General features: G+C 45.4%; 1 long non-coding RNA gene across 1 annotated transcript; it reads right to left on the reverse strand.

The window, feature by feature from the left end:
* Positions 1-682: 682 nt before the first annotated feature.
* LOC142890842 (uncharacterized) lies at positions 683-1008 on the reverse strand. Its single transcript, XR_012927138.1, has 2 exons — positions 978-1008; positions 683-774 (listed from the first exon to the last, which is right to left on the reverse strand). It is a non-coding gene; the product is annotated as an uncharacterized LOC142890842 (long non-coding RNA).
* Between the last annotated feature and the right edge of the window lie 10154 nt (positions 1009-11162).

The following is an 11162-nucleotide window of genomic DNA, read 5'->3' on the forward strand; positions in this document are numbered from 1 at the left end:
CTCAATAAAATCTTGGTTGTATTGTTGAACCAGCAGCTCTTCAATTGATATTCTGTTACACTGCAGAGATCCATCATTCCCATCATCACTGAGAGGCCCATTGATGACCCATCCAAGCAAGGTTTTCACAGCAGGCCCACTACCCTGGCTGCTGATTACCTTCCATGGTTCCATGGCTCTTGGCGCATTGACTCCTATTAGCAGCCAGTCTGCCACGTCAAAATGTTGAAAAGTTACCCCTGTTTTACACCAGAAGCGTTTGCAGAGTGTCAGCAGAGCGTCTGCGTCGACGCAGTGAAACGCGGCCACTAAAGTCAATGAGCAGGTTTACACCAGGCGCAGAGCGTCCGCGTTTCAGAAGCGTCCCAGAAGCAGTAAAACGCGAGCCGCTGGAAAAGAACGCCAGAATTTATTCTTTGACACTTGCCGCGTCCCGCCTGCGTCAATCGTAGCAGGTGGGATCGTTCGGACAGGAAGTCAATGGTGTAAAAACACGGTGGATCCGGTTGATTTTCATCATAACACACAATGTGCTGGATTTTGTATTTATATGTGCTGTACTTTACTGTGAAACATCAACGTGACGCATCGGCTTCATCGCTGTTCAGGTCGGCCGTCAAACAAAAACAGATTTCACTTTGAATCTCAAACTATGATGAACAAAATGCATCTATACTTTAAATACCTGCATTTTGTATGATGCCAGCAGTTCGGTTTATTATTATTTTTCTTTTTTACACACATCGATACTTCGAGACACTGTTGGGACAGTGTCTCGAAGTATCTGTCTGCAGAGCGTCTGCAGAGCGACCGCGTTGACGCTCTGCTCACGCTCCAGCACCCTCCCACACAGGACGCGTTTTACGAGCAGAGCGTCTCGTGCAGCGGCTCGATCAGTTCACGCGAGGATTGCAAGATCGCGCGACAACCCAGGTAGTTTTCGCGTGTTTTTAAAGAAAACAACAATGAAACAAAACATCGATACTTCGAGACACTGTCCCAACAGTGTCTCGAAGTATCGATGTGTGTAAAAAAGAAAAATAATAATAAAGTAAACTACTGGCATCATACAAAATGCAGGTATTTAAAGTATAGATGCATTTTGTTCATCATAGTTTGAGATTCAAAGTGAAATCTGTTTTTGTTTGACGGCCGACCTGAACAGCGTTGAAGCCGATGCGTCACGTTGATGTTTCACAGTAAAGTACAGCACATAAGTACAAAATCCAGCACATTGTGTTATGATGAAAATCAACCGGATCCACCGTGTTTTTACACCATTGACTTCCTGTCTGAACGATCCTACCTGCTGCGATTGACGCAGCAAGCGTCAAAGAATAAATTATGGCGTTCTTTTCCAGCGGCTCGCGTTTTACTGCTTCTGGGACGCTTCTGAAACGCGGACGCTCTGCGCCTGGTGTAAACCTGCTCATTGACTTTAGTGGCCGCGTTTCACTGCGTCGACACGGACGCTCTGCTGACGCTCTGCTGACGCTCTGCAAACGCTTCTGGTGTAAAACAGGGGTGAGCCTCCGCCCCCTCCGTGCCCATTGGCGGAGGGAGGGCTCATTGAAAAAAAAAAAAAACGGTGTTCATTCGGCGCGCCTGGGAAACTCTGAAATTATGAATAACTTAAGCTTGTTTTTGTCCCATTTGCCTGCATCAGCCCGTCATGATATTGTTAAATTAATTGAGAGCCACCCACTATTGTTTTCTGACCACCCCCGCCGTACGTCAGTTTTGCACCATGACATAGAAGTAGAGGGACATGCCACAACTAAGCAGTACGCACATAGAGCCAATGTTGGAGTTGAGAAAGCAACCTTGGCTCTCTTTCTGACAGTGCCCATCTTGATGTTTATTTGAGGTCAGGTTTTTACAGACTATAATGCCCTCGTGGTCCTGGATAGGATGCGCAATCAAACCAGCCGTAGATGCGGTGGTCTCTGCTCCTGCATGACTTCAATCTCCAGATTTGCCACAAGAAGGGGGGTTGATAATGTGTTGGCAGATGCATTATCACGTGTACATGTGGACTAGCTGCGAAAGAATTTCGGGGGAACTGAGGTTTTTCTTGTTTAGTTTTGTTTGTAGGTATGTTAATAGGGTTTAGTTCTTAAGGGAGGGGATGTTATGACCCACACGTGGGTCTAGGTGCCTCTATCTTTGTGTCTGTGTGTGTGTGTCTGTGTGTGTGTGAGAGTGGATGACGCCTTGCAGGTGCGGTCCTGGATGTTGGCTGCTGATTGGACGCGCCACGGCTGAGAAGGAGGAGCAGTTGAGCCAGCCTGAAGGTCATCCCTCCTCCGCTCCCAAGTCTGCAGTTAGTCACTTCTGAAATGGCGTTAGAGCACGCAGCCGTAGGGGTGGGCTGCCATTTTCTTTGTCCCCTCTTTTCTCCTGTTTATTAAGTATGTAGGGAGGTTAGCCTTTCTGTATTTGGGTTCTCTTTCTTTCTTTAGTTAGTTCTTAAGGCGAGCTAATTGGAGTTTGGTTTATTATTTTGGCCTGGGCCCACCCTGAAGCCTTTGCTGCCCACCGGTTAAGTTGTTTTGTTTATTTCATTTACTGATTAATAAATGTTTTTGTTGAAACTGCCAACTGCCGTGAGAAATTAATGAGGCTTGGGAGTGGGGGAAGGTGTCCCACATGTTGCGTCTCGGTCCCCCTAGACGGGACGTAACACAGAGTTTTCACCGTGACAGCAGGTTGAGCTCCTACCGTTTTACAAGTGACGTCGTCACGTTAGGCTGTTCCATCCCTGCTAAATTCTTTAAAGAACTACCGTAAGTAAACTTTTAAATTATAATACGCTCTACACTAATTGTAATTTCCTGCCCGTGGTTCTATATTGCAACAGTTGACGGCTCATATCAGCAGATAAGCAGCAACAATCTGGGCATTGCGGGTGATTCATAAATATGTCATTTCTTATTAATTAGCCCATAAGTGTTGTTCACCAGTGTGACACCAAATGCTTGTTGCTGACAGCAGTGAAGAAATGAGACTCTAGTGGTTCTGCACATTAGTATAAATAGAGTGATTCTCTATCATTATGTGGCATCATAGTCACGCCCGACGCACTGATTGCCTGGCCCGTCAACCAATGATTAGGGGGTGGGGTGCTATAAAGACAGGGGTGGAAACAGTTGGCTATTACTGCACTTTGATGCCCCGTCACGTCACTTCCGTTGCCGTCGTCACGTTTCCGTGCGCCTGTCCGCGTCTGCCTCAAGTATGGTTGCCTCTGCCGACTTTGTTTTTCATTGTTTTGGAGTACTGGTTTTAGACTGTGGTTTATTTTTAGGGTCTGACATGTAGTGCGCCGTGGCGCTTTCGGCATGTACCACCTATTGCAACTCCCGGTGAGTCTTTTACTTTCTTTAGTTTTCGTCACTAGCATCTAACAGCTGACCAAACCACTTAATGGCATCGTTTGTTTTTTTTGTAGATACCGCCAAGAAACATGGCTTTGCCGCTGCACTGACAGCCTCTAAAAACCAGTCAACTTACTCCTGCTTTGCTGACGCCGAAAGTGTCCGATCACGTCGTCTATTAAGACCTGAAATACGCGGCCGTTCGACGTGTGACAGTCGGCGCGTAGTGGCCACTAACCACTTCTAATTGTTTTGTTTGTTTGTTCAATTTTCGTTTGTTGTATTGTTGATTTAATTGTATTTTTGGTTTATTTAAATGTCGATCTAATCCTGATTTGTGTGTGTGTGTGGTGGTGTGAGCCTAACCATTGAGTTCGCATACGCGCTCGTGATCCCTCCTAATTGTTTTCTTTTCTTTTGTGATTCAGAGGCTGAGGTCGACAGGTGTGGACGGGTGGTGGTATCCCTCTTTTTTTTTTTTGGTTTTAGTTTGCTGTGTCGTCGCCACCCAATTTTGACTGCCCACTGGGATGTGCATGTGTGATTGGGGTGACTCCCTTGGGCTTCCGTCCCCATCCAACCTGCTCCGCTATATCTAGGTGGCCTCAGCCCTGAACACCATCATCACATCCCGTGAGTCGTCTTGTTTCTGTTGCCCCCCCCCCTCCCCGTGTGGTGTCAGCCTGTCCTGCTTTTGTTTGACCCATCTCTCCCCCCTTATTTGAATCATTGGCCTCCTTTATTTTGAAGATCCTTTCCCTTTTTTTTGAGTTTCAGAAGTTGATTCGCTCATTTGCTTTGATATTTATGGTTTAAGTTTCCCCCCCTTGTTCGTACGTTGTTTGTGTCGAACGGTGCTTTCCCCCCCCCTTGTGTCTTTTTGGTCTTGGTAGTTTACTTATAAATTTGTTTTCCTTTTTCTGAGTTTAGTTAATTTAAATTCGTAACTGCCTGGATTCCTTTCTGTCTAGATGCATTTCCTTCAATTATAATAAAGCCTTGTCTGTTTTTTTGCAAACCACGTCTCAGCTCATTTGTACACGAAACCTGTGTGATTTTCATTATTTTATTTCCTCCACAAACAACTTGAGGTGGCGTTGTCGTCCATATCCTTACCCCTTAACAATAACCCCCTTGCATTCTGTAAACTCATCAACATCATCATCTTCCCCCCAGCCCCCCCCACACACTGCTCCTTTGTGTTGCCACAGTTAGTAAAGCTTATGTCTAACTAGGTTGACGGTGACAAAGCCTTTTCCTCGAATCCAGCGGTTCACTTGAACCATGTAATGGAAAATAAGTATTCTTGGCCTCCCGTGTAATCTGTTAGTTTCACTGTATAACCTTCTGGAGACATTCTCCTCGTGGCCCGCCAGGGTGAGGTATTCATTGGAGACATTCTCCTCGTGGCCCGCCAGGGTGAGGTATTCGTTGTTTTGTCTCCTCTCATCCTCCCCTCCTTCTTCCTTATCTCGTCCCCTGCGGGTCCACTGTATAAAAGACCTTCTTCTTCCTTCTCTCTTTGCACTCGCACTGGCATTCATTCGAGCTGTTGCACCTGTTGCATCTGTTCTGTTGGTTGTACTTTGTTTGTGCCTCGGATATCTGATCATTTATTTCATGTTCATTAAATTACTTATTTACTCAGCATTTCTGCATCGGCAGCTTTGCTCTTTTCCACAACAGTTTGGCGTCACGAACAGGATAGCTGGAGACCCGTCAGTGAAACTCTGGGACGTCGAGGGCCGCGGACCAGGAACGGAGGAAACTCCTCGTTCCCCCTCTACCTCGAACCAAGCATTCAGAGACAAGAGGATCGGCGTCAAGAGTGGATCTGATCGGCTTCACGTCTATCCAACGAACCTGGAGAGAAAGTGCTAATCCGGAGATCGGGTGAGAAGTAATTGATCTTTTTCCAGACATAACAGTGACCAAGGTGTTTTTTCTTGTCGTCCACGAACGGTTCCAGTCCAGGACGGAACGCATGCGTTAGTCGTTTCTGTGTGGGTAGGCGGTGATTGTGAATCACTGCAGTCCCAGTACAGAGTGTGCGTTGGCCGGGCCTGTCCCGCTCACCAGATATCCAAGAAGGTTGGTGAGGGCTGAGCGGGCAAAACCTTTGGTGACTAAGTACCGAAGGGGTGAATTTTTTCTCTACCTTTTTGCGCCTGAGTAAAAAAAGGGGGCACAGGGACGCCTGTGCAGCTACAAGTAATAAGTCTAGACAGTGCTGGGGAAGAACCAGCGCAAAGTGGCTGCTGCAGTTCCCCAGGGGGGACAAATTGTGGACGACATGCGGAAAAAATATGGTCCAGATTGTTTTGATATGGATCACTGAGTATGGAGGAATTGAGAAACCTCCGGGATAAACTGAATATAGCCGAGGGAAAGGTTACAAAAAAGAAAAACCCAAACAGGTGGGAGATTCAAATCATCAAAGATCATGAAAGGTGTTTTTCATTCTGGAAACCTGAAGCAGAGGTCAGGGACAGGAAACAAGTAAACAAACGTGTGAACAGCGCTGGGCGCTGGAGCACAGGGGTGACAGAGATAACGGCAGAGGGTGCACACACTCACACACACTCCCCAGAGGAGGGAGAAAAGGAGCCGCTCACACACGAGCATTCAAATGCACCAAATCGTCTGTATCCTTCTCTTACAGGCCCGAGGGACCCTCTCCTGGACATGCCTGTCTTCCCTCCTCCCGCCTGCCCTCATCCAACGCTACCACCGTACAACCCTGCGCACTCCAGCACCGACGCCGCAGCGTCGCCACGTTCATCAGGACTGCCGTCAACCAAACGGCCAGCCTCATCACTGCTTTCAGACAAGGGCTGCTCCCCCAGATCGCCAAAGCAGTTAACAGAAGCTGCTGCGTGGGGATTGAAGATGCCCGGCTGACAGAGGTCCGACGTCATGCAGTGCATGCTGAGAGGCTTCTGCAGGAGGCCAGCGATGCAGAGGACAAGAAGATAAAGCGGGTATGGATCTGTGTTTTGAAATGTAAAAAGTAGATAACGCTCGAGAGGAAGTCTCTCAAGTGGCTCGTGAGACCTATGCGGAGCGAACCGTAGTAGCGGACGTTAACATGTGTGTTGTCTGTTGTGCTTCCACAGAAAACCAAAATAAAAGCTTCTAAAGAAACAAAGAAAAACAAAAATAAATGTGTCTTCGCAACATTACCACGCTACATTTACGTTTGACTATCTGCTTTAATATAAAACCACAACAAATGTGTTTTATAATTGTCTTTATATAATCTACAAACGTATTTGTATGATCCAGGGAAAATTATAATAAACTTTTTTTTATAATAAACTTTTATTTGTACAGCGCTAAATCACAGCCAAAGGCGTCTCAAAGCGCTTTATACAATCAGAGAGAACCAACTGGGCCCCCGGAGCAAGCAAGATGCGACAGTGGCTGGGAAAAACTCCCCAGTGGGAAGAAACCTAGGGCAGAACCAGACTCCAGAGGGCGATCATCTGCCTATGAGTAGTTGGGGTGAAGTAGAAAGATAGAGGAGAGACAGAGAAAGAGAGAAAGGAGCAGAGTGAGCCAGGGTGGCAGACAGGACAGAGTGAAAAACAGATACACCAACCAGGCAAAACGGATATAAACACAAAGAATAGGAACTAATTCAAGGCTGCTGTCCATGTGGAGTGTAAGTGTCCATGCTTTGGAAGGCAAGAGCCTAGCTCGATGGACAATCTGCCGATAGGACTAGTCCAGGTCTTAAGTGTGGTGGTGGGATGAAGCGATGACAGCAAGACCCCCAGGACAGCACAATCCAGCTCCTGGCGCAGTGGTCATCACCTGCCGGGGACACAGAGACTGCGGCAGTATCATGCATATCGAGCATACTGTACAAAGCATAATGAGAGCTTGGACAGAGTGGATAGAGTAAAAGATTGGATAGAGTAAAAGATTGATTGGGTGAGGAGAGTGATAAAGGTTCCGCCTGCACAGAGCAACGATCCCTGTAACGGGAGCGAAAGATCTCCCTCCACGGCGTAAGCCTACAGCAGCTTAACTGACAGTGGATGGAGTCTAACTATAAGCTTTAAGAAAAAGGAAAGTCTTAAGTCTACTCCTAAATAAACTAACTGTGTCTGCCCCCCTCACCGAGGCTGGAAGATGGTTCCAAAGTAGAGGTGCCAGGAAACTGAAACACCTACCTCCTGATCTAACTCTAGAAATTTTTGGGATAACTAAAAGACCTGAATCCTCAGAGCGAAGGGCTCTTGGAGGATGATAAAGTTCAATGAGTTCCCTAATATAAGAAGGAGCCTGAGAATGAAGAGCTTTGTAAGTTAAAACTAGAATCTTAAATTCAATTCTAAATTTGACAGGCAGCCAATGCAAGGAAGCTAAAATTGGAGTAATATGCTGCCTCCTTCTAGTTCCAGTTAACAATCGTGCCGCGGAGTTTTGGATTAACTGTAATGTCCTAAGGGATGAATTTGGGCATCCTGCTAGTACCGAGTTACAGTAATCTAGCCTAGACGTAACAAAAGCATGGATTATTTTTTCCGCATCTTTGAAGGACAAAAAACTTCGAATTTTGGCAATGTTTCTTAAGTGGAAGAAAGCTGACCTCCCTACATTCTGTATATGAGAATTAAAGGTCAGGTCCTGATCAAAAGTGACTCCTAGGTTCCGCACGGTAGAACTGGGTGTAGTACCAAATAGACCACTTTGTCCATCAAAAACTCTGTCCCTACTCTCTCGCGATCCAAATATAATGACCTCAGTTTTGTCGGAATTAAGCAACAGGAAATTCTGTGTCATCCAAGTTCTGACATCACGAAGACAAGATTCCAATTTGGCCAACTGATGAGCCTCGTTTGCCTTAAAAGAAAAGTACAACTGTGTGTCATCTGCGTAAGAATGGAAACTGATGCTATGCTTTCTGATGATGTCACCAAGAGGTGACATGTAGATGTTGAAGAGGAGTGGCCCAAGTACAGATCCTTGCGGGACACCATGACTAACCCTCCTACGTTCTGACGAATGATTATGAACATGAACAAACTGAAAACGGTCAGACAAGTAAGATCCAAACCAGTCCAAGGCGCGATCCTTGATGCCGATAGTATCTTCTAATCTCCTAAGAAGAATGCTGTGGTCAACTGTATCAAATGCTGCACTGAGATCTAGGAGGACCAGAACAGAGAGAAGACCTTTGTCAGATGCACACAAGAGGTCATTACTTACCTTAAGCAATGCAGTTTCAGTGCTGTGACCAACTCTGAAGCCAGACTGAAAAGCCTCAAGTAGATTGTTGTCGTTCAAGAAGTCCACAAGCTGCCTAGCAACAACTTTTTCTAAGATCTTGGAGAGAAACGGAAGGTTCGAGATTGGCCTATAATTTGAAAGCACACTCGAGTCCAAATTGGGTTTTTTGATCAGAGGCTTGATTACAGCCACCTTGAAAGCATGAGGGACAAAACCTGTTGATAGAGAGTGATTAATAATTCTAAGAATGACACAATGAAGCAATGGGGAAACCTCCTTGAGAAGCCTGGTTGGAATTGGGTCCAGAAGACTGGTGGTCGACTTAGCAGAGGAGACAAGAGAATCAAGTTCCGAGAGTCCAACTTGCTGAAAACTCCCGAAATACACACTGGGGTTGCCACGTTGAGAAAGATCTGCCATGTGACCTGTGGAAGACAAAGAAGACAAAGAAGACGAGGAATTCCCAATCTCAGTTCTGATACCTTCTACTTTTTGCTGGAAGAAGTTCAGGAAATCGTTGCTTGACAGGCCAGTAAGGACGCATGGCTCAACACACTGATGGCTCCTCGTCAGCTTAGCAACTGTACTAAATAAAAACTTTGGGTTGTTCTTGTTAGAGTCAATAAGAGCAGAAAAGTAGGAAGTTCTACTGATACGCAGGGCCTTTTTATAGGACCTAAAGCAATCCTGCCAAGTCTTGAAGGATGAAGCTGTTTTTGACAAACGCCAAGTTCTCTCAAGCCTTCGCAAATTTTGTTTTAATTTGCGAGTAGAGGAAGTAAACCAAGGGGCTGATCGATCCTGCCTTTTCATACTTACCTTATAAGGGGCAAGATCATCCAATGTTGATTTCAGAATACAAGAAAAGCGATCTGTCAAGGAGTCCAGATCAAGATCAGTCAAGTGGGTGGGGGGAGAGGCCGGAAGCATGTCAAGAGGTACAAGGGCATCAAGCAGATCAGGAAGCCTCTCTTTAAATTCAGCAACTACAGAGTCCGAAATGTTTCTACTCATTATAGACCTTGCTTGGGGAATGTGATCCGCTACAATAAAGCCGAAAGTGATCAGAAAGTGGTCAGACAAAACGTCGTTTCGGGGAAAGATTGTCAGCTGCTCTACACCAAGTCCAAAAGTGAGCACAAGATCCAAAGTATGACTATGCTTATGAGTGGGTACATTCACAACTTGAAGGAAGCCTAAGGAGTCGAGGATAGATTTGAAATGAGAACTCAGACTGTCACTCTCAATGTCGACATGAATATTAAAATCTCCAATCACTATGATCTTGTCTTTAGTCAACGCTAAAGTAGACAAAAACTCTGAAAATTCATCTAAGAAAGAAGAATATGGACCGGGGGGACGGTAGACAACAATGAATTCAACGGAATCTGCCTGCCTATCAGGTGACAACGAAATAGACATCGCTAAACTCTCAAATGAACTATAAATAGAATGAGCCTTGAGATTGACTAACAAATTGGAATTATAAATAGCTGCAACGCCACCTCCTCGACCACTATCACGAGCCTTATGAGTATTAATATGACTAGGAGGAGTGGCTTCATTAAGACTAAAATATTCATCTTGACGTAGCCATGTCTCTGTGAGGCCGAAAATATCAACACTATGTTCACTAATCAAATCATTAACTAAAACTGCCTTGGAATGTAGAGACCTAATGTTAAGAAGGCCACATTTCACCATTTTGTTTGTGGGAGCCCCTGGAGCCCCCTTATTTCTACACTCTATTTGAACTAGGTTACTATGATCTATTGGAGATTTGCACAGTATAAGAGGTTTGGAGGTGCGAGGGACCGACACAACTTCTATTGGAAAAGACTGGCAGGGCTTCGGGGACTTACTAACGGCTGGGGACGGCAGTGAGAGAAGCCCAGAGTAGTGTATAGGACTACAACTCTGTTGCCTGGTCTCCACCCTGGAGCGTCAGTGAGTGGAAGCTAAAATTTTAACTATATTGCTAGATAAGAGAATTCCATGTTTGTTTGCGAAACTCATTGGAAGAATGAAGAAAATCTGTTCGATTGTTATTGTCATGAACATGAATCACAAAACATATATATATATATATATTATTATTTTTTTTTTTCATGTGTCACTTTAACAGAGACAACACCATCTGTAATTACTATGTTTGGTTGCATTTCCCTGGCAGGCAAAGATAGATGGAAGAGGCATCCATCTGGGTGGAAAATGGGACTGGCTTGTCTGTGGATGGTGGAGGCTCGCTGGGCTCATCAATCCGTCCATCCATTCACCTTGTTCGTCTCATCTTGACTGCAGCACGCCACTGTGGAGGCTTGACATAACACACATTAGATTAATAACAGAAAAGCAAAATGTGATTTATGGTGTATTATTTAGTGTGCTTCAGTTGTAATTCTCATAATAATGACTGTTTTGCTGGCTTCACACAGTATATATAATTGGCCTGTCTTAGTCAAAAGCCCACTCACCACGACAAGGTGAAGGCCAAGAGTGGGAACACAAACACAGACCAGAAACGAACAGGACAAATCCAGACAAGAC

Source organism: Nelusetta ayraudi, unplaced genomic scaffold (assembly GCF_046127955.1).
Source record: "Nelusetta ayraudi isolate G7.1 ecotype Tasmania unplaced genomic scaffold, CSIRO-AGI_Nayr_v1 ptg000003l, whole genome shotgun sequence".
In the NCBI taxonomy this organism is placed as follows: Eukaryota; Metazoa; Chordata; class Actinopteri; order Tetraodontiformes; family Monacanthidae; genus Nelusetta; species Nelusetta ayraudi.